General features: G+C 35.5%; 1 long non-coding RNA gene across 1 annotated transcript; it reads left to right on the plus strand.

Moving 5' to 3' along the window:
- Nucleotides 1-8,809: 8,809 nt before the first annotated feature.
- Nucleotides 8,810-14,588, plus strand: LOC124173091. Its single transcript, XR_006868379.1, has 3 exons — nt 8,810-9,240; nt 9,632-9,766; nt 14,292-14,588. It is a non-coding gene; the product is annotated as an uncharacterized LOC124173091 (long non-coding RNA).
- The last annotated feature ends 7,936 nt before the right edge of the window (nt 14,589-22,524 follow it).

Below are 22,524 nucleotides of genomic sequence, written 5' to 3' on the forward strand. Positions count from 1 at the left end.
GAGAGATATTGTAAAAATGAACCATTAAAATACAAAATTAATACATACACCTAGCAAACAAAATATTTAACTCTACAGTTACATGAAAAAGTTTATCAACACAGTTATCTGCAAAAACTCAAAGACACTCTAGAAAAATATGAGTTAAAACAATAACCATTCCAATAAGTACTTAGAAAATATTTCTGTCGCCACACTTCAAACTCTAAGAATAAAATGGAACCACAAATTAAAAGAGCATCCCATTCAAATTATCACACAATCACTACACAAATGTCATAAAAACAGATTTAAAAAATGGTTTCAAGAAATTGATCTCAAAAGAGATTATAAGAATTTAAATACATTGATCATACATTATTACACCTTAATAAAGTCGATAGCCCCAAAAAATTATACCATACCTTGCCAGGCATGCATATCATACAGGTATAAAGGGTTATCACAGGTTTTCCAAGAGTAGAGATTTGTGGAAGGTTACTCAGGAATTCCACCGGGTCAGGGGCCGTATTCTGTATCTCCAAACTGATCTGTGCGGCACCGATTGGCCAGGTGGGACATCATACAGACTCCGGGTAAGTAGTCCTGCAATTCTGTAAGAAGCCGATGGGTGCAGCACCGACGTGAAAATAGAAGGTCATCGCTAGCCATACCAACACAAAAAAAGGTGTCTATACAGCCACCGCCTAGTCGGTTTCATGAATACCCCATGCAAATCGTGTGTTTTATTTCGTTTTCCCCTCATCACCAAGTCATTAAAGAGGTTTGTGACAATTTATCTTTTTCTCCATTCTATTTCTAATTATCTCTCTCTTTTATTGTGTGGAGGGAGTAAATAAATTATGATTGAGTGAAATAAAGCCTATTCTAAGTGAGTGAAAGTGATATCATTAATGAGAGAAAATGATAAAATGATGGCAGATCTCATATTTATTAACCAATACCTTATATTTATGCTAAGGTAATGAGTATTTGATGTTACAGTAAATTATACTGGCCTATTCAAAGGTTGACAAAGATTAAACATTGCAGAAAGCCTCACATTTATTTGTTGATGAGGGAAAAACAAAATAAAATGTACAATGTGCACGAGGGGGATTCATGAAACCCTCTACTCGGTGGCCATTCCGATACATTTTAGGTGTCCGTACGGCTATCAATGATCTCTCTTTTTCTTGTTTGTGCTGTTCCGCTTGGGTTTGCACAGAATCACACGACTGCTTACCGGGAGTCGGTGTGAAGTCCCACCCAACGATCGGTGCCACACTGATCGGTTTGGAGATACATAATACAGCTCCTGGAAAACTCGAACAAAGAAACGTCAGCCAAGATGGAGTTGGAGAATCTGACCAGGTATAATTACAGGGCAACCTTCTGCATATCATATATTTGCCACGATTTTGGAGACTGTTATGTGGGATGAAGAACTCAGTACCTAAAAATGTATTTCCCAAAACAGGTAACCTTTAAACTTATTTATATTAAGGTCATATTTAAAGTTGTAAGCCACAAAATTCAAAGAAAACTTTTAAATTTTATAATGCATTTTTAAAATCAGAATACAGTTTATCTGAGAGATTTTTTAAAGAAACTATTTTTATAACCACAAATACAAATAATTTTAATGAAGGCACTAATAGAAATGCAAATATAAAAATAATATTCAAATATAGGAAGATTTTATGTAAAATAGAGTTAGCAATTACAGATAAGATGTATCACATCAAAAATCCTAATTGCTTTTATTTTACACCTATGGATGAATATGTTTTCTAGCATAATTTTTGCGCACTTAAATTAATTTCCAATACTTTACCCATCATGCCTTCATTGTACCCACCATGAAATGCCTTGAATAGAAACAATGAATTTCCGAAACGTCGCAAAGGTGCTTAATTATAAATAACCTTAGCCTTATGAGATCATAGTTAAAGGTGAGGAAGAGACTCCGAACAAAAGAAAGAAAATATGTTTATATGCATATGAGACTTTATTTGACAACCCATAAACAATTTCCGGGTCTCTGACACTTCAATCTTTAGCAGCAAATCGTCAGGGATTTCTTTTTTCACTTTAGCATGCTCTGATTACATAATCAAATAGGGTCATTCCATTTCAAATCAACCAGGCCATGACACCCACCGACTCGGATTTTCATGAAACTTACCATGGTGGCATGATTAGAAATTGTGTGCAATTTTAGCCTCCAATTGTCATTTGTTAATGAAATATGAGCAATTGAAATTTGAGCGTGACCCCTAAAGTGCCGCAACGTGCAACACGTGGTGATTTTTATTTTCATCCATAACTCCATTCCTGTGAGATGAAAAGCCATGATTTTTTTCTAATGCTAAGTGGTCCATAATGATCCCACTATTATCATTAAATATTCACTGCTTGAAGTAATTCAGCTGCAAAAAATAAAGTTTACAAAAAAATCTCCCTTGCACTATTTTTCATTATCAGTATCCACAGGGAAAGGCCATGTGAGTACAGACTCCTGGTTTAGTTTAAAGTAATCACTTATGTATGAGCAAAGATCCTGATGAAAAAAAATCGTGAGTCCGGCGTTCCTTTAAGTAAAAAAAATTACTCGTTCATGTTCACGGGGAAAAAATGGCTCTTTTTCAAGGCACCTAGAAATTACACAATTAAGAGGAGATATAAGCTAATACTCATTATTAAACAATATTGGATCATGTATTATCTTACTATTGTGTATTCTACTGGTTCTTAGAGTAGGAAACACAAAGGCAATCATGTGAATGTACTCCCCCACTTACTGCTAATTCGTGCTTTCAGGACTATTCCTAATTAGCTGTATCTTCCATGAGTAATGGGTAACTGAATAGTATGGTATAAAATGCAAAGCCAGAAGAGAGCCATCAGAAAGTTTTCCACTTTAAGTCTACTTGAAGTTAATTAATTTCTCATTCATATGGTGCTGTCTTAGTGACATCCTGGTTGAATTTCAGACTAAGTAACTTATGTTAGTGTGACTGATAGCTAGGCTTACATTGTAACATCTATTTTTCACATTGAGGTCTGTCACGCCATGTAAGAGATAGCATTGTGCAGTGTTGGGAAAGAACACAGTTCTGAATGTCACAAAAAGAACCCAAACTTTTTATTTCAAGGAACTACCAGAAGGTAGCTGATGATGCTGTAAAGCGAAACCCGTTGTACCAATAAATTTAAAACTGTGGAAATCGCTCCTTCTTCTTCATTATGTCACGTTTCCACTCCATCTCACCTGAAACCTCAGATTATATTGAATTGTGTGCTCTCATCATCTTCATTGCTACTTAAAGAAATGGGAGTGTTATCAGCTTAAACGCTGCACCCCTTTGCCATGAAGTCTAAGTCTATGAGAGCAGCGGACATCCTGGTGAAGCCTGGAGAAAAATTTGGTGAAGTTGTTTCCAATGGCAGTGAGGAAAGCAAGAGAGAACTTACATCAGTTAAGTCTGTGTTGGAAAGTGATAGAAAATAAGAAGAAGCCAACTGCAGCTTGGATGCTTTAGACTGCTCTCCTTTGAAATTACAATCTTTGTCTTCTCACATTAGACACTCATATGGAAAAGGAAAGATAACACAGGCTAAGCATTATCTTGTTTCATAAGTGTCTGGTGCATTGAAATAAGTGAATCCATCCCTGAAAAATATAAGTAGTAATGAAGATGAGAGTGGCAGTGAACTCATCCAGCGAAAGGCAGCCAACTTGGATGGCCTGTTGACTAAAATTAAGACTAATTGCCAACAGTTAGTTGGCAGGGTAAAATTCAAATGCTGACCCTGGCCCCTTTATCTTGGTCTAGGAAAAGGATTATTAGTGAATTACATGTTTCAGACTACACTGTGAGACAGTCAAAAGAGTTACTTGATGAGAAGGGAATTCCTGCTACGCCATCACCACATGCTGGGAAACCACGTCTAAACTCCACAGAAGGGCTGGAGAAAAATTTTTACCAGCTTGACAAGAATCCTAGACAGATTCCTGGAGTCTAAGATAAAGTCAGTGTGAGTAAGTATGAGTAGGTATATGGAGAAGAGGTTGATTTTATATAACCTCAAGAAACTTTATGTGCTCTTCAAAGAGCAATATCTACAAGAAAAAATTGGGTTCTCCAAATTTTGTTCACTTCAGCCAAAATGGTGTGTGATGGCTGGTGCTTCTAGGACTCATTAAGTTTGTGTTTCCGTCATACATCAAAATGTGAAACTGCTAATTAGTGCATTGCAATTGAAGGAAGCATAAGAAGTTGATTGCTATCATCATCTGTGACAAAAAAATGCAGATTGTATGCTCAGAAAATGTTTTTACTGTCCAGATCCTACCAGGCTAAAGGATATCATCATTTCTAAATTTTGTGAATATGACCCTTCTGATAAAGTGAAATATAGGCAGTGGGTTTCCACTGATAGAACAGAACTTCAATTATATGTATCATCCATTGATGAACTCTTGGACATTCTATGCCTCAAAATGAATAAACTGATACTACATTATTACGTCACCTTAGAACAATCCTCGTTTTTTAAAATAAGAAAAGAGACCCTCAGTCATGAAAAGGCAGTTATCGTGATGGATTTTAGTGAAAAATTTTCATTTTTAATTCAGGATGAAATTCAAACTTATCACTGGATCTATCCGTCATGCACCACACACCCTTGCTTGATTTACCTGAAGAAAGATGGTGCACTCACTACCTCATCTCATTGTTTCATATCTGATGACCTTAACTATAATGTGGCATTGGTTATGGAAGTGCAACGTCACCTGGTAAAATTTTTAAAGAGAACTTTGCCTATGAACCAAGAGGTTCAGTACTTCACAGATGGATGTGCTGGGCAATATAAAAACTTCAAGTCTTTTATAAATTTGTGCCATCATTATAATGACTATGGAATGAATGCAACCCGGATATTTTTCCACATACCATGGAGAGTCCTTTTGTGATTGTATAGGTGGTACCATTAAACGAATGGCACAGCAAAAAACAAACAGCACCGGGATGCATGAATTCTGTAGAGATAATATGAAAAACATCAAAATCATTTACGTTAAGTTTAGTGATGCGGCAAGGTCATGTAGTAAACGTCTTGAGAGATCCACCAAGGCAAAAACAATTCCAGGAACAAGAAATTTCCATCATTTTATGCATTTATCAGATAGATAAGTCGCTGCAAAGTTCACTGGCCTGGATGATGAGTACAGCATTATATTTGATTTTTGTTCTGAAACAGTGGATTTCCCAGATAATTTGGCTGTTGGTTCATATGCAGTGTGTATTTATAGCAAGCAGTGGTACATTGCAGCAATGAAAGCTCTCAACCATGAATATGGTGATATTTCAGTTAAATTCATGACACCTAAAGGGCCTTCACCTTCATTCTCTTGGCCAGAGAGATATGAAGTTTGCAGTTTGCCACAAGGGCACTTATTGTGTGTGCTTAATTCTCATGCAACCACAAGCTCTAGGAGGTCATACTACTTCTTGAAGGAGGAAGTGGACAACATTATAAAAAATTTTTTACACTTTGTGAAAAACAATGAGACATCCTAGAATGTGGTCAGCCAGTTAAAAAGAGAAGGTTTACTTTCAAATCAATTGGTAAGGTTGTTAATTTAATTTTACTGTTTCTGCCTAAATTTCAAATGATATAGAATGACTAAATGAAACATTGAAAATAAGCATTAAGATGAAGTACCTGAGAAATTTATCAATTCAAATAATTTGAAAACGGTACCCTTTGACATTTGATAATGTACATTCCTGTGATGTCAATACATCTAGATATGAAATGTATTTGGTCTTTGGACACAGATTAAAAGATATGTAGAATGTAATAGGGTACAATGGATAATGCAATTTTTTAATAAAACTCCCTCTGATCGAATAGTTCTGATAGCACGAAATTAGCAGTAAGTGGGGGAGTACATTCACATGATTGCATTTGTGGAAGGCAGGAACAGGAATGAACAGGTGATGATGCGGACTTTACAAGAATAGGCTATTTCAGGGTGATTTCAGCACACATCTCCAGGATTTGAATTCTAAGCCAGTGCTTCATGGGTTGCATCTTTCAAGAAGAGACACCGAACCGTGCAATGCAAAAATACATGTCAGCGAGCGAGCGTCTGCTGAAGAAATATTGCACAAAGCATAGTAAGACACTCATACACAACAGAGTATGATATTATGGCCTCAGGAAAGCTGCTTCCTAAAGTTTTTTGTGCATGCCATAATCTGGTGGTGATTTTGGAAAGACAGCCATTAAAATTAAAATGCAAGATTTCCCAAAAATATAAAAGAAAAGAAGACCTTCCCATTTATGTAGTTCATTCCAATCTCAACTCCAACAATTTTTCCATGCACTTCAAATTCATTAAACAAAATAGATCTATAAAATGAAATACATCCCATTCCCTATGCCATGAAGCTATTTGCAAAAAATTCATCTGTACAAATAATAAGCATTTTCAAAAAAGTTGACCGAAAAAATATATCATGAGAATCAAAATCATCACCTCATATTTTTAAGGCCTGTTCACTCAATAACATATGCAAGTTGATGTGTGAATGCATGAACAATGAATTCAAGGACCAAATCAGACAGGTTCTATTTTCTATTCCACAAGAAGTGTGTGTTACACAATGCATTCTTGTGTAGATTTCTGGATTCATTTATTTAGACAATAACTAGCACAGGTAAATTCATGGAGTAAACAGACCTTTAACCACGAACCGTAATGTTACATCCCCTACCAATTTAAAAAGCAATACAGTGTTTAATATCCCCAGCCACAAATATTACGATTCTTACAGGGGAAAAACATCTCAATGCATAAAAAATAGTGTTTCACAGCGAGAAACATCTCTTAAAATTAGGATACCTATAGAAATGTACCCATTTTTACAAAGTAATAACTAAAAACCAAACTCTCAATAAATAAAAAACACAATTTTGTGTACATGATTTTTGATAGCACCAAAATCATGTACAGAAAATATTATTATTGAAGAATTGTATGAATTAACGGTTTATATAAGCAAATACATAAAAAATTTGATAAACAGCTGACAAAGATAATTTTAGCAAATAATATTGTTATTAAATCAATCAGATATGTAACAAATATAAAAAATGCATACACTTAATATTTTAACATTGCGACGAACAAGTACACTAAATAGCCAGGTATGTCGATCATGCACAAGGGTCTTTAGCGCCATCTTATGTTGTTCATTAACAAATTTAATACCCCATTAACTTTTGATGCCTAATCAAAGCGATTTTTAACAAACGTTGCACGACCAGTTTGATACAGTCATAAAGCATTATACTTACCCCGTCGTAGCAAGTGATTCATCAAATACACAATTAAGTTACTTTGTAAAGTAACTGTTATAACCAGTTCAACCAACAAATACAAACATCTTGCTACATTTTTCAATCTCGTTGATATAAACTTAAAACTACTAATACCGGGCTACACGGTACATAATCACGAACAAGTTAATATCTGTTTGCGAGAATGATTTAACATCATATGGAAGTTAAACGAGGCATCCAATGAAAAAAAAGTAAGAAGCACTCACCTTGAAGTAATTTCTGGACGAAAATTTTCTCAGTTCTGCGTCCGATTCGTGACAAATATTTCTGAAATCGTAGAATTCGATGAGCTTTTTCAAGCACAGTGGACATAAAGTGGCAGGCAGGCCATCTCCCACAGCAATCTAAGAAAGGAATAAAAATATTTTCAAGAGATATCAGACGTACCGTGGAAAACATGTACTCATAGAACGGAATAAAACAAGAGGCAAGGAAATCGATAACCTGTAACCCGCCACTTACTTTTAAGTCGACTAAATCAAATAAGGCATTCTCTACAGTTATCTGGCTTGCTACAATTGAAGTGAATATGTTATAATAATAATCATTTTTCTTCATGCAAAGTCTGCACGGGGTGCCCTCGGAATTCCTGTCTAGAGAATTCGAATAATTCCCAGTGGTAGCATTCATGTTGTCACAGTCTCTAAATCAGTTCACTCCTCAAACTAAGCATCCACACAGCACTCAGTGATTACTGATTTCCTAATAAATTACGATCATTTCCATGAAGTATAACAATGCAAAAACATGAGACTTATTAAGAGAAAGGGCGTGTTAGGCTCACATTTAAATGTGACCTCAAAAAGAAATCACATCGCAGCAGAGTAATCAGCAAATACTTCAACAAATTTCATGTTTATTGACGTTCTACGATATAACAGACCAAGGTAGAAAGGTTTAGTTCAGATACCACACTTTAGTAACGTTTCTGACCACTAGAGAATAACGTACGCAATAGGCCTACAATCGATAAATGAGGTATTTGCAACGAGGAGATATATCTAATTGAGCTAAATTGCATTTTTGTAAACATGAATATTTTAAAACTCTTTAAATTCAGCGTTCAAGATGTTTTGTAACCTTTTTCATATTTAAAGACCGTAAATGAACTGTGACCCTGTGGAAGCTGAAGTCGGCCTTAAATTCAGTTTCTGGCTTAAGCATAGAATAATAATTAAACATAAATTATAATACTACCAAAAATTGAAAAAAAATTGACGAATATATAATAAATATCCCTTTATTTTTTCAAATGGAAAGAAATTTGTCTTGAAACGCGGATGCTTGGCCTGTTCTATAGGTGTGCTATTTGCGGATAAAATGATAACTAGATATCATCGATTCTAATCTGTGGCTTGGTTGCATGTTCTTGTATTAACAAGTAAACGTTGCGGATCGATCTTTGTCGTGCATGTTGTGTTCGTAAGATTTACAATCATGTCATAAATTGTTGAAAATATTCTCAGCCCTTGCTATTGAGTCGTGAAATGTCACTCAGGCGATTGTTGTTCGTTGTTGGCGTCGTTGGTCCTTTCGTTCAGCATAATAATCATAAGTATTTTCATTTTCAAACATCAACGTACTGAATGTAGTTTCCTTGTGTGATTTTGAGATCTTTGTCAGTGAGTAGATGATGTCTTTGACGATGTACCTGATTTAAACAGAGAATGAGATTTTGAAGTGAAAACATGAGTCGCACCAGCGGGATTTTCACGGAATCTTCAGGAAGGAATTGCTGACTTAGTAGGAAAAATCATGATTATTATTACAACATATTCACTTCGGATGTAGCATGCAATAGTAACTGTGAAGTATGCCCTACATCAGTCAGTCGGCTTATATGTGAGTGGCACATTAAATGCTATCGATTTTCTTTTAATGGTGCTTCATTCATTTCGTTTTTTCCAAGATAATTACGAGATCTGTTGATGTATAATGATGCATGTGCCTTTATGACCAAAATCACTTTTGTAAACGCTTAGTTTATTTTCTGTTTTTAAGTTCATTTGTTGTTTTTTTATTTGTGAGCATGTTTGCTTTTATTTTGATTTCTTTTATTTCTTTGTTTGATACGATGCTATGGTGATAAAAGATATATAATGAATTGTTAATGAGAGAGCCATCTTGAAGTGGGCGTAATAAAAGTGTATTGAGAATAAAACAGAGTGTCTAGTGATATTTACATGAATTTAATCGCTGTGATACGTTAATAATTTGTTTATTAATATCTCAGATTGCTGTGGGAGATGGCCTGCCCACTACCAGACCAGTGTGCTTGAAGAAACTTACGGAATGCAGTGTTTTGAAAAAGATTTTATCATCATCAGACGCAGTTCTGACAGAAAGTTTGCCGAGTAGTTGCTGCAGGGTGAGTACTTTCCCTTTTTTCTTATTTGATGACTGACGTGGTGTAAGTATGGCAGAGTTAAGGGTGACACTCTTCGGTTTTTGTCGACAACAGTAGGAATCTTGAAAGAAAAATTTTGCGGACTGAAATATTTGTTTTATAAAGTTGTGAGAATTAACTCTATATTTTAATCGATTAAATTCTTGGTGTTACAATTGGAGAATAATAATGTTGTAGTACTACCGGTGGCCATTAATTGGAATACTAACTATAAAGGCGCTTCTATTAACGGTCAAAAGATAATTTAGCATACCTTTTGGTAATCTACAATAATAGGGCACATGAAAGGTCCTCGTCCATTGTCTACGGAAAAAATGTAACAAGTCCAAATTCCCATAAACGATTTTTCCTTATCTCTGAGCACTTGGCAGGATGCTATTTATGTTGCAGTTGGTTTTTCAGTGCCAAAGACTGAAGACATTTCATCTTCTGGTAAAACTTAGTGTTTAATAGACAATGATATTCAGGAAAGTATGGGATTCGAATTCACCCTTTATCAACTTAGCAAGGCAATGCACACACATGACTCTTCCATACTCTATTTTTTTAGAACAAAGAAACCTCTGACCATATGCTGCTAAATAATGAAATGTGAGAGACCTTGAAAATAGTTTGTTGATCGGCTGTCAATTTTAGTTCCAAGTGAATGTAAACATATTATGTTTCTTTTTTCTGTGTAAGAAAAGTTTAGAGGGTAATGCATAATTGTTGCATGATTGGTTTTGCAAGTTTTAAGGATATGAATATCAGGGTTGTTTAAAAAAATATTTTCATTAAATAATTTTGTAAGAGAAGACGACTTTGAGGTTTCTTTTTTCTTAAATAATGTTCTTGGTGCAACGGTAAAGGCCTGTTTACATGGTACTTACCTGTACTAGTTAATGTCTTCATGTAGGAATGCATAAATGGACACGAAAATGCACAGTTTGACCACCCAAGTCGTATAAATGCATGAAGAAAAAATAGAACCTGTTCTAATATGGTTCATAAATGTGTAATTGTTCCATTCTGGTATACTATAATCGCCCACACATTATCTTGTTCAAGTGTATGCATGGTGTGCACGGGCCAGAAAAGAATGGTGGTTATTTTTTTGCTCATGATTGCTGTGTTATTGTTTTTTTTCAGTTATAAGGGTTATTTGAAAAAAATCATAATAAATAAAATATTTTTAGCGTAGAAGATTATTTTGTGTGTCGTTTTTGCAACTGTATTATGTAGGTAATTAACGGTATTACTCCCACTCATCTCTATGGTTTTGTTGAAGAATAGTGGAAACCATACCTTTGATCATGAAACCTCTAAAATTTTCTATCCTGGAAATAGTGTATCACAACTGTTTAAAAAAAGGGTTGTTTACATGCAGGCATACTAAAATTGTAATGATAGAAGTCACAATGCTGGTTTAAGTAAAATCTATGGTAATCTGGATAGTCGAAGTTGATGTAAATATAATAAACGTGATTATGATGTCACAAATTAGCAACTTGCATACAAATGGAACTAGTACATGAAGGTATGTCGGATATATTTTGTTAATTTGAAAATAGAATTTTAATTTCATTTTTTAGAATTCAATATTGGACATTTTGTACTACGTAAAATAAGTTCTTAGTGCTTGACCACTTTTAATTTTTTATGCTCTAATCAATTCACATGCATACTAGAAAGTAAAAAATAAATTTCTGTAAGCCAGCAAGTATGTTTTTCTTAATGATGTAAGCCTCAGAGATAATCTTTAAACATAAAGAATACATCAAGAATGAAAGAAGTATATCGAAAGCAGATGCTATGTCAATGGTTTCTATGGTAAGACTTGGGCTTAAATAAAATACATTAAGTGATATTAATAGTTTATAACTCTTTACTCAGAAAGTCCTGATTTTCTAATTGAGTGCAGGAATAAAAAAATTTTCTTTTCATTCACTTAAATGTGAAAATGACAACCTTCATCAACATTGTTGTTAAGAATATAATTACAATTAAATTAAGGGAATAAAACCACATCTTCATGACGTCTAATACTCTAATCCATATGCATAATATATTTTTCTGTGAAAGGGCCCACTTTAAGGCCTTTGAGGGCTCAAAGGTCGTTGCATTGCCTGAATTAGAAACAAGTTTACCTAGTTTCTTCCTGCCAAATTTAATTTCATTTGGTTCGGTAGTTTTCAAGCCATTTAGCAACAGATGGGCAATACTCAATATTTAGTTGACTGTGTATAAAGAATACTTAGAAATCCTGTTTCATCAACATTAGGAGCATCTCTTCCTCTATTTACTTTGATGGAGGTGAGTTGCTTATCACAGGTACTTTCTCTGAAAGGAAATGAGGCGGCTGGTGACGAGTTGGATTTGTCTTCAGAGACAAAGGACTGCATGGGGGCTGTGAAGTGCCTTCAATCGCATCTGCATTCGAAATTCGGTTGGAGGCACTTCACAGCTCACATGCTTTGTCCTTACAACTGTGACGCACATTCCTGTGCCAGACTGTAATCTACCGAGAGCCAATGTGTTGGTTAGTTTCTTTCTCATCTGTGATGAAACCTGAGATAAAAAACCTCCAGATGCACTAAGTTCTTGGTGAAAGAAAGGAAGTGGGTTCACCTTGTGGAAATATTTCTGCGGGAAGTCACTGTCAATTGTGCGAACTTCGGGGGTATGACTTGAATGATATGAGGCAAAAAGCGTAACCGTATTTATTTTAATTTAAGTCACTCTTAGTTTTAAATCACTAAAACACTGCTAATCTCCTAGGAGAAATGTCTTGTATCTAATGTAGTAGGCCAATGGCAAACAATCTCAATTCTATTTTGAAGGCAATAGTATTTGGTAAAACATGGCTGGAATCAAAGATTGCTCTGTAAATGTTCCAGCAATCTTCATGCTTTACATCAGCTAAAGCACTAACTCTAAACCTACTGTCACCTCTTAATTAGAATGGGAAAAGTGAAGGAGAACACAATCCAATGTGTTAATGAAGTAAATGGTTCTACTAAAGATAATAATTACCTGGATTTTGTTATCACTGTGCATTAACAACTTTGCTCTAAAATCTAAAATAGCCCCAGAAAAGTCATCTTGTGGTACACAGGATATAAATTTTATTGTTATGCATTAAAAACACCTCACTTATCATGAAATGTGCTAGCATGACACTCTTTAGGAACATGTTTATAGTTAGGTGAGGGGTACCTGAAGTAGAATCAAAAATATTATGGGAAGAATTTTTTTCATTTGCATGGTCTGATTTACTCACGAGAAGGCAAAAAATTTAAATGAGAATACAGACTTAGTTGTAAATGTTTCACTTTTTGCTCTGAAATTTGAAGACTAATTCATGATAGAGTTTTTGAAATTCCTTTCATCCACAGCTCAACTCCACACTCAGATATTTGGGAGATTACTTTACTCGGTTGCAAATACTTTGGGTACTGTTTGTTAGATAACTTGTATGTTTAATCAGTGTGGCCCGATGGTGTGCCATCTATGGCGTGAATGCATCCAGTGCTACATTGAGGCAGCTTTCAGACAAAACAACTTTTCACCAGCCATCATTCACAGCATGATATGCTCAGTGGTACGAAATGGTGACATGCTCAGTTCCAGTTTAGATTGACCAAATGCTTCAGTCTGCTCCTGAATCATTGAAATTAAGCCAAATGAGTTAGGCTTAAATTTTCAGCATTCTTTCTGTAGCAGGCATTGGGGTTTATTTTTGGTCTCTCTGTTTATGCCTCAGCATGCCTGATGTGAAAGGAGATTCCATGGGTGATGGCGTGACCAGCGACAACACTAGTTTTTTTACTTAAAATAATTGAAGGTTAAGGTTGAGTGATTCTCTCTTTTATAACCTCTTACCAGCTGCATTGAAGACATTATGCATTGCATAACAGTACCAATAGGTATTCAATTGAGCCATTGTTTCTAAAACTAGCAGACATTTGCATTATTAAAGCATCATCTTCAATTTTCATGGTTTTTAAAATTTGTCACTCTCAAACAGATGGGAATAATTTTAGCGTCCTTGCATCCAAACTGTGAGTCATTGGAATGAAAAATAAGGGATATTAAGGCTCGCAAACTTGGGAAACATGAATATAAGTGCAATAATTATAATGAGAATAAACTAACATGTAATGAATGAAGCACTATGGAACAGAGGATTTTTATGACCTATCGCAACTGTGTACTCTCTCTCATGCTTCTGGTGGCAATGAAATTGATTGCTTCGTTCAGGCAAAAGAGCTCCTCAGAATTGGTTTTGTTGTTTAGTTATACACTTTGAATTAAATTTATCACATTGGTATGTACAATGTAATCTTGAATTCTTTGAATGAGGACCTTTTTCCTGGTAACCTTTGGTCATAAATCTCGTCTAAGATAACAGTGTCTCCATGGGTTTCCTTTACTATGTTGGGCAGTGTCTTTTACTGTTGCAAATTTATTTGATCTAAATGTGTATAATAACGTTTATTTTTTTCAGGGTTTGTTGGCCTACTGCTATTAAAATACAAGCCATGGACATTTAATGATACCCTTGCTGGGAAGTGATGCACACCTGTTGATGTTCATATTTTAAATTGCAACTAGTGCCAGATTGATCTCAAACATCATCCCAAATTTTATGCAAATTATTTGTTGACTAAAAGCAGATAGTTCTGTTTGATTTGTCTGTAGTGTTTATAAATTTGAATTAGGATATCATGAATCAATGTAAATCACCATTATACCCCAAAACTGATAATGTGGTAGTGCATCTGGGAAGACTTCCTAAATGGATCAGTGAACAAAAAACGGTGAAAGTGTTGATAAAATCTCAGGAATGTGTAATTACCTCTCTACCATCATCTATAACATGGAAGGAATATCGATTTATGAACAGCTTTTGTGGGGAAAACTTGTTGCCGTCACAAAACCAAGATTTGGTCAATGGCCAGAGGTTAACTCACTCTACTGGTGGGAACGTGACAGTGAATGTCATGGCCAAGTTACCTGATGACATAAATTATTGTTGTAAAATAATAGGGGCTTGCATTAACCCTTTCGTTGGATTTGATTTGTGTCATCATGCAATCGACTTACTGAACAATGAGGCCTTCCAGTGTCTTAGAAAAGTACAGGAGAACATGGATTTTGTGCTTAGTATGGCCATCACTGAAGCTCAGTGTTCTGATGTAGAGTGCAAAGAATGTATATTGCTGATGGATGCACCGTGGCTAGCAGCATCAAATCCTGGAGGCAGCCTGGTAAGTTTTTGAGAGCACCAGGGAAAAGGTGGGAGTGAAGTTAAGTGGAATACATGTGGTCAAGTTATTAAAGAGTGAGGAGACATAATTTTGTTCTGGTAATGGTCCACTGAGTAATAGGAAAGCAGAATGTGGTAAAGACTTTTGTGGTCTGGGATGCATGGGTTGCAGATAGAAAGTTAAGGGGAAGTGTGTTCATTGTGGCCATGCTGATTGCATGTTTTCAAAACCTTCTTTAACTGCTTCTAATTTTACCGCAAGAGACTCCATTTTCTTAACAGATTTTAGTGCTGAGAGGTCATCTGAGAAGGGAGGGATCATTTTGATGGCAATCAATAGTGCGTAGTATTGGGGAAATATTAAGATTCTTTATTGCTAGCCTATTAAGTATTCAGGGAGTGTGTTGTTCTCCAATAGTATCCTGTTACCTGGTCGGTGGGAAAAGTTGGTTTGCTAAGATAGTGTTCAATCTCTTTCTCTCTCCCAGTGTTGAAATTTCCTTTGCTGCTTGTTAATTCATGGAAGAGGCTCAGGTATTCAGCCAAAATGACCCTTCTCTGCTTCACGTCTCCCTTTTCTAGCAGTTATTTGGGTAGAATTCTTAAATAAACCAAAGAATGAAATGTTAGCTGAAGAGTACACCTTAATAACCATACCTCTGTACGTGTACTATTGTCACCCTGAAATATCCTCACCAACGCCTCGTGACAGTGTTTTCTAGGTCTTTGTCCTTAAATGCAGTTGAAGTGGAGTGGCTTACCAATGCATGCTTGGCCCTTAAATCTAACATAATCTTTCTAGTATTAGAGGTAAGATTTCAATAATCCTGTTTCATTATATCTAGGTGTGCCCCTAATTTGTTGACTTTGAAGAAGGTGAGTTGTTTATCTCCATTACTTTCTCTGCAGAGTATCAAAGAAGAGGAGACAGGTGATGACAATTTACGGTCTTCTACTGACTCACAGGACTGCTTGCAAAGTGCGAATGAAGGCTCGTCACAGCTCCCATGTGCATTCCAAACTACTGAAATATACATTCCTGTGTCAGACTGCCAAGAAACGAGACCAGATGCTTTGGTAAGTTTTATTCTCACCTGCAGTAACACCTGAGTTGGACGACCTTGTGTTGTGTAAATTTCTCATCTGTATAATGAAAATGGGTGTGCCTGACATGAATAGATACTATTCTCAATTCTATTCTACAACTCTCAGTTGTACGGAACAGCAAGTTTATGCGAGTCAAATAGCCTAACCACTATTATCTATTTACACCTGTGGCGATGTTTGTTGCAGAACAGTGTTAATCTTATGGCACAAATTTTGCTTATCCAATGTAGGCCGGAACTGAGATAGCTTGAGTCCGCTTGCAAGCTAATAAATATTCTTATGCATAACACTGATTGGTTTCAAGATACTTCCATGTTTGTTCAATCTTCCCGCTTCACCTTGATTATGAAACGTGCCTAAACTCTCATGTTACCTCTTTATAGGCATTGGAAAAGCAAAGTAGAACACAGTTCTATGTATATCAACTGATATGAAGTAATAATCTCTACAAAATTCAATCCCTACCCATCCTTTTCCCCTATTCTGGTGTCAATTTTAAAATTCATCGAGTAACAAGGAAAAAATAATAAGATAAACAAATTATAATTTGCACCTGAAGGTGATGATAATCTGTTGAAACCCAGGTTGCGCTCTGTAAAAAATAGGCAGTATAAGTAATTGTGTGATATCAAGGAAAACTGATACGTAGTTTCTCATCTTCCTGCTTTGCCTCAACTAAGGAACTGGCGAAAACTCATGGCACCTCTTTTTAAGCACGAAAAAGGTAAGAAGAACACAATTCAATGTATTTATGAAGTGATGTGCTCTAAACATATTATGAACACTTGGATTTTGAATCACTGTGCCGTAACAATTGTATTGATGGCTATGGATGTGAAATAGCCTCCAGAAAAGCCAGCCAAGGGCACAGAAAATGTAAGTCATACTGCTATGTTTGTGTTATGTGTTGGATACCGGTATTAGGTACACAATATAATTTCAAGGGATTTTTTTTCCTGGGTATCTCCTCATTTGCTTGCAAATGGTAAAATATTAAAAAGAGAGAGCATGTGTGTAAAGGATTCATTTACAGTCACTATTGACAGTTTCATGGTAGATTGTTTGACATTCCATCCATAAGCAGCTTCAAAAATGTGCATGGATAATTTATAGTTTCCTTTCCTTATGAGGAAATATTTAGATTAAATTGATCTCTTTGCACTTATTGCTATGCTGTGCACATTTTGAAGACCCTTTCAAATGCTTCCTAATGAAAACAAATCAAGGTTTTACAGGATGGAATGGGGCCTTTCTTTATGCTTTCCTAATGACTATCTATGGAATATTGAAGGTTTTCTCTTCCTCATTGGAAAATATTTCCTTTCTGTGGAAACAGCTAATTATGGTTTTGCTAATAGTGGCCCCCATTGCCCCTAAGATGGGTTTCGGTTTCCACATCCCCTCCCTTCCATCCCTATCCTCTCCCTGGAGACATTGTCAGGCTCTTATCGAGGTGGCTCCTGCTATTCTTTTTCCTTCACTGTCCTGCTCCCGAGGTGGGCAGGTAAAAAGGGAAGACATACAGACCTGGCCTTTGGAAGAGTAACCACGCAAGCCCATCCTGGATCCTCATTTCAATTGTCCTGATGTTAATCTTACTCTAAATCCCATTCATTGCTACCATCCAAGCCTCAAACGTATTGTTAAGAGTAAGGATAGAATTATATGACAGGTGACAATACTACCAAGATCCCAGCACAATTGGAGTGTCTCAATTGTAATGTTGTATTGCTTCACATGACATCTGTGAGATTAGCAAACAATACACTATTGTTGTGCATGTGAGTGGCAAGTATAATCATCTAAGGGAAGCTAAGTGGCCATTCATAGGTGATTAAAGTTAAAAATATTTTTAACGTTAATTTAAAGTTAAAAAGTAAATTCGTTGATTTTCATTTATACATATGCCTAATATTCCTCCTGGGCTCAATGATGCGTACCTATCTCACATCATGAGATGAATGTGATCAGTAAATCTCTTTAACCCTTATATGGATTTAGGAATTTAGTTACGTTGTTGGATTTAGGGGGCTGCAGCAGCACTGCATTATTTTTTGTTATTAAAGTGTCTTTCAAAGGTAACCTTAATTTACATGTTGTCTGATACATTATGGTAGTGATATCTTTTAGTTTTATTTCTCATTGTGTTTTGCTAGAATTAACCTGTTATTGGGGAAGTGGTAGCAAAAAACCTTGAATGCTGCATTGTCATCCATTTGTTGCCATAATGCTCTGTATTTTTGTTCCCCTTCTCTGTTATTTTAGAATGAAAGTTTTAACACTTGTAGATCCAGCTGCTAATTTTAAAGCTCTACTGAAAAATCCAGCCATTTTTACTAAATTTGTACATTTTTTAAAACATTAGTATCAAAAATATATTTACATCAATGTGGGTTTCAGTAAAAATGGACTTTTCTCTTCTTTATGAATGAATTGAATAACATTTACTGCTAATTTTTAAATATATAATTTAACAATGAAAACCTACTGTTTTTGAAAAGTAAAAAAGTTGCAACACATAATGTACCGCCATAACATGCATAGTATTTTTTACTACTCTCAATTTGAACTATTTTAAGCATGGAAATCATAAAAAAAGCATTGTTCCAAGCAAAGCATTATAAATCCAGGATGACAAAAAGGGTCACTGCACCCTCAACGAACGGTTCTTTCCACAAAAGAATTTTTGCACAATGTGGCCTAAGATAAGGATGCCAGTAGCTACGGAGGATTTTTCATCCTCAAGACATGAAGTGAACTCTTTTTCCATCGAGCTGTTGATTTTTGAAAAAGCAGAACCATTAAGCAGTAAATTGGAAAAGGACAGTGAGGAAATATTATGGCTTCACGCAAACAAAGTCAATAAAATAGACAGACGTAATATTACGTCAATGGCATTCTTCAGAAAGATTAACAGGATGTAATATTACGTCCATGGCACGCAAAGTGTTAATTTTGTGTGTGATGGATGCTTGGAATACTTTTTCTGATATGCGTTGCTGGAAAAACTCCGCTTTTTAATGTTTATATTGTCTTATTTTTTACGCTGAAAGTGAGGACCGAATAAGTCTTAGGTGACCATGTGATATGTAATTTTGCTTCCGTGTGTCCCCTTATATGTCATATCTTGGCAGTGTACGTAGAAGGCTAAGATCTTAAACATTAATAATCGAACAGGTGTAGGTGAAGTGAGAAGAGACAAGTGTTACTTTTGTAATTTTTACAGTGATTCTGGCAATCAAGACAAATCTTATGAATATTCTGGGAGCTTATATCCTGCAATTTAAAAAAATTAGGTCTTATGGGTTTTGAAATGTAAAGAATATGGGATAATAAGCAACGTGTCAAATAACCCAATGCCACTGTGGAGTGGAGCTAGAAGAGCTGGTATTTTTTTCGTACCGCAGAGACCCATTCCCTCACTGAGGACGTTTCCTTAGAGATGGACGGGTAAATGTGATGTGGTGTAGTGCGGCAGATTAGGTTTCACTCCTGGATTGGTGGGAGATAAAAAAAGTATGGGTTATAGATGGTAAGAAAGAAGGAAAACTATGAGCTCTTCGAAGGTGAAGAGAATCCATATGAGGGTTAAGGAAGATTGTTAGGCTCTTGCCCTCTATAAAGACTACAGGGTGCATTTCAAAGGTAATTCAATTCATAGCTTTTCCATGCTTTCTCTAGCAACCTTAAATACTCTATTGCCAGTTATGAGTAGAAATTTTACAATCTACACTTACTGCAGTGTTACCAAAAATGCAGTGGCGGCAGAATAAAGTACTTGCCTGACTAACTGAAGGTCGTGGGTTCGTGTGATCGTTGTTAAGTTGTTAATATCCGGGATATTGGTGATTATGATCATCTTTCCTTAACATTTGATAGATTTCCCTCCTTTAAAGGCACTGTTTTGGGGTGGTGAAGATAAATATATGGGTTATTCACCCTTAATCCATTCATTATTGTAAGAAAGCTCAAATTTACTTATAGCATGGAATGAAGTTTTGTGTTTCAAGAGGCAGGTGTAAAGCTGTGATTGAAGATGGATATCATTATATTAAGTGTCTATTGTCACTTGTAAGAAGTAGCATAGAATACTTAAGAATTTGGTGGATTTTGCCCGCCGGAATATAAACCTCATTTTACAGATCTAAGTACATATTGGATCAACTCGTAAGATATATCATAGAAAACTTAAGCATTTGGTGGAATATGCCATCAGAAATTTTAACTTCATTTTACAGATCTATTGGCAGCTTGGATCAAACAGTAATTAATATTCAGTATGTGTTTTTAACGCCTAAATACCGAAAAATGCACTGGTTAGAGCCTGAATTGAATATTTTGCTTTGTTATGGAATTCCAATAAAAAACTCTTCTTAAAATAATTGGAAACAATTCTTAAGCTCCTCCTAAAGTTCATGCTCTAAATAAAAAAAGGGTATCAAAATTTCAAAAGTATTAACTCATTCTCTAATCCATTGAATTTTTATGGTCTCATGATTTTGATCAAAAAAAGAAATGACATTGGGCATAATTATTTATATGAAATTACAAATAATGGAAAGGATCGTAAAATTATTGCAGAGGTTGAACTAATTGTTCCTAACTTTGAAGTGGGAGTGAAAAGAATCTCATGATTACATGCATTTGGTCAGCTTGAGTGGTCTTGAGGTGAAAGAGAAAGTTTTATAGTTATCATTCAACACATTCAGTGCGGAGCACCTCAATTGACGTGCTCTGCTAGTAGGGTCGGGAGCCCTTTCTCCGCTTCCATATGTAACTAATATCCACTTCCGAGTCTTCCGATGGTGTGTATGGCCTTCAACAAGCTTCCCTCTTTCGAACCATGTGCGCCGTTTGTAAAAGCAGTATTTGAACGGAAATTATGTTGCAGAAACCTTCATGATTTTGTTCTTTCTTATTATCTCGGCCAATTTTGATGACTTTAATGAAAATCAGGCCTACATTGAATGTGTTAAATAGGGTCTTAGTACTATTATTTTGCCTTTATTTAGTGACACCTAGTATTCTATTCTAGTTTCATGTGAAAAAGGAGAACGAGGACCCTCTCAGTGAAGGGAATTATCCTGTGATGTACACTCCAAATCCACTGGAAATTTCAAGAGATGTAACAGATCCATTGGCAACTGATGAACTGGTGAGTGTACTCTTGCATGGGTCAGTGAAGTTGCACTATCATACAAATTCACTCCATGGTTGAATATTCCCAATGCCCCTCAGCAGGAAACCAACATTTTCCCTAAGCTGATGAAAGTTGAATCATAGAGTACAGAGGTATCATTAGTGACTGCATTCTTCAAAACGAACTGTGCATTTTAATGAAAAGAATAGGTTTGTACTGCCGCTCAACTTTGCTCATTGCTGGGGCGATCCAATGAATGCCACATTCACTCCAAGATACTTTGGACAGAAGTGTTGCGAAGCAGCACGCAGTGGCTATGTTCGCTACAAGAATTTCTTTTCAGATGGGTCAAGAGCAAAGTCAAAATGTAGGATGAATGAGGGGGGCTTAAAATATTAAGAGATGGTTTTGATTGCATATTGAGGCTATAATTATCACTGAATATTAATGATTATGGTCGAATATCTTTAAAATGAGATTTTTCCAATATTCTTGTTCCACAAAGTTAAGGCTGAATTTGTCACACCTACCCCACCTGCCATGAATGTTGATGAAACTCATAACCCTGAACAGTAAAAAGTATTTTATTGCCTTAAAAATGTTGAAGTTGGCACTTTTTTCTGGTTTTCAAACAATTGGAGTGTATATATTTCCCAACTAATTGAAGTTTCAACTTCTGTAATAATATTTCCTGAAAGTAACAACAAATTGATCTTTTACAAGAATCTTCCAAAATGATGGTGTAACTATTGCAAAAATTATAAACAAGTGAAAACTGTTTCCCTTGGGATCAAAAAATAGGCCATTTTTATAATTTTACTAAATGGCCATTGTGAAATAAGGACTTAGATTGATGAAAATGAGTATTATTTTATTTGCCAAAATTGATGGTAATAAAATGAAGTATAACCCGAAATGCACTAAATCTCTAACTAAATTCTCTGATATTGAATATATTTGTTTTCTGTAAATATTTTTTAATGCATGGGTACTGAAATCATATGCCAGGTACTCCCTTGAGCAGCTCTCAAAATAAAAGAATATGATCTCCATGCAATCAGCAAGTAATACATGCATCTAAATTTTTTTCCACTCTAAGCACCAAATTCAAATACACGTGACCGTTCTGAGCTGATTCCAAAGTACCGACACTATGTGATTTGTTCTTGATACCAGTTCCACAGGGCGAGAACCAGGTACCAGAACTGACCTATATCTAATTAA

The sequence above is a fragment of the Ischnura elegans genome, assembly GCF_921293095.1.
Source record: "Ischnura elegans chromosome 13 unlocalized genomic scaffold, ioIscEleg1.1 SUPER_13_unloc_4, whole genome shotgun sequence".
NCBI lineage: Eukaryota > Metazoa > Arthropoda > Insecta > Odonata > Coenagrionidae > Ischnura > Ischnura elegans.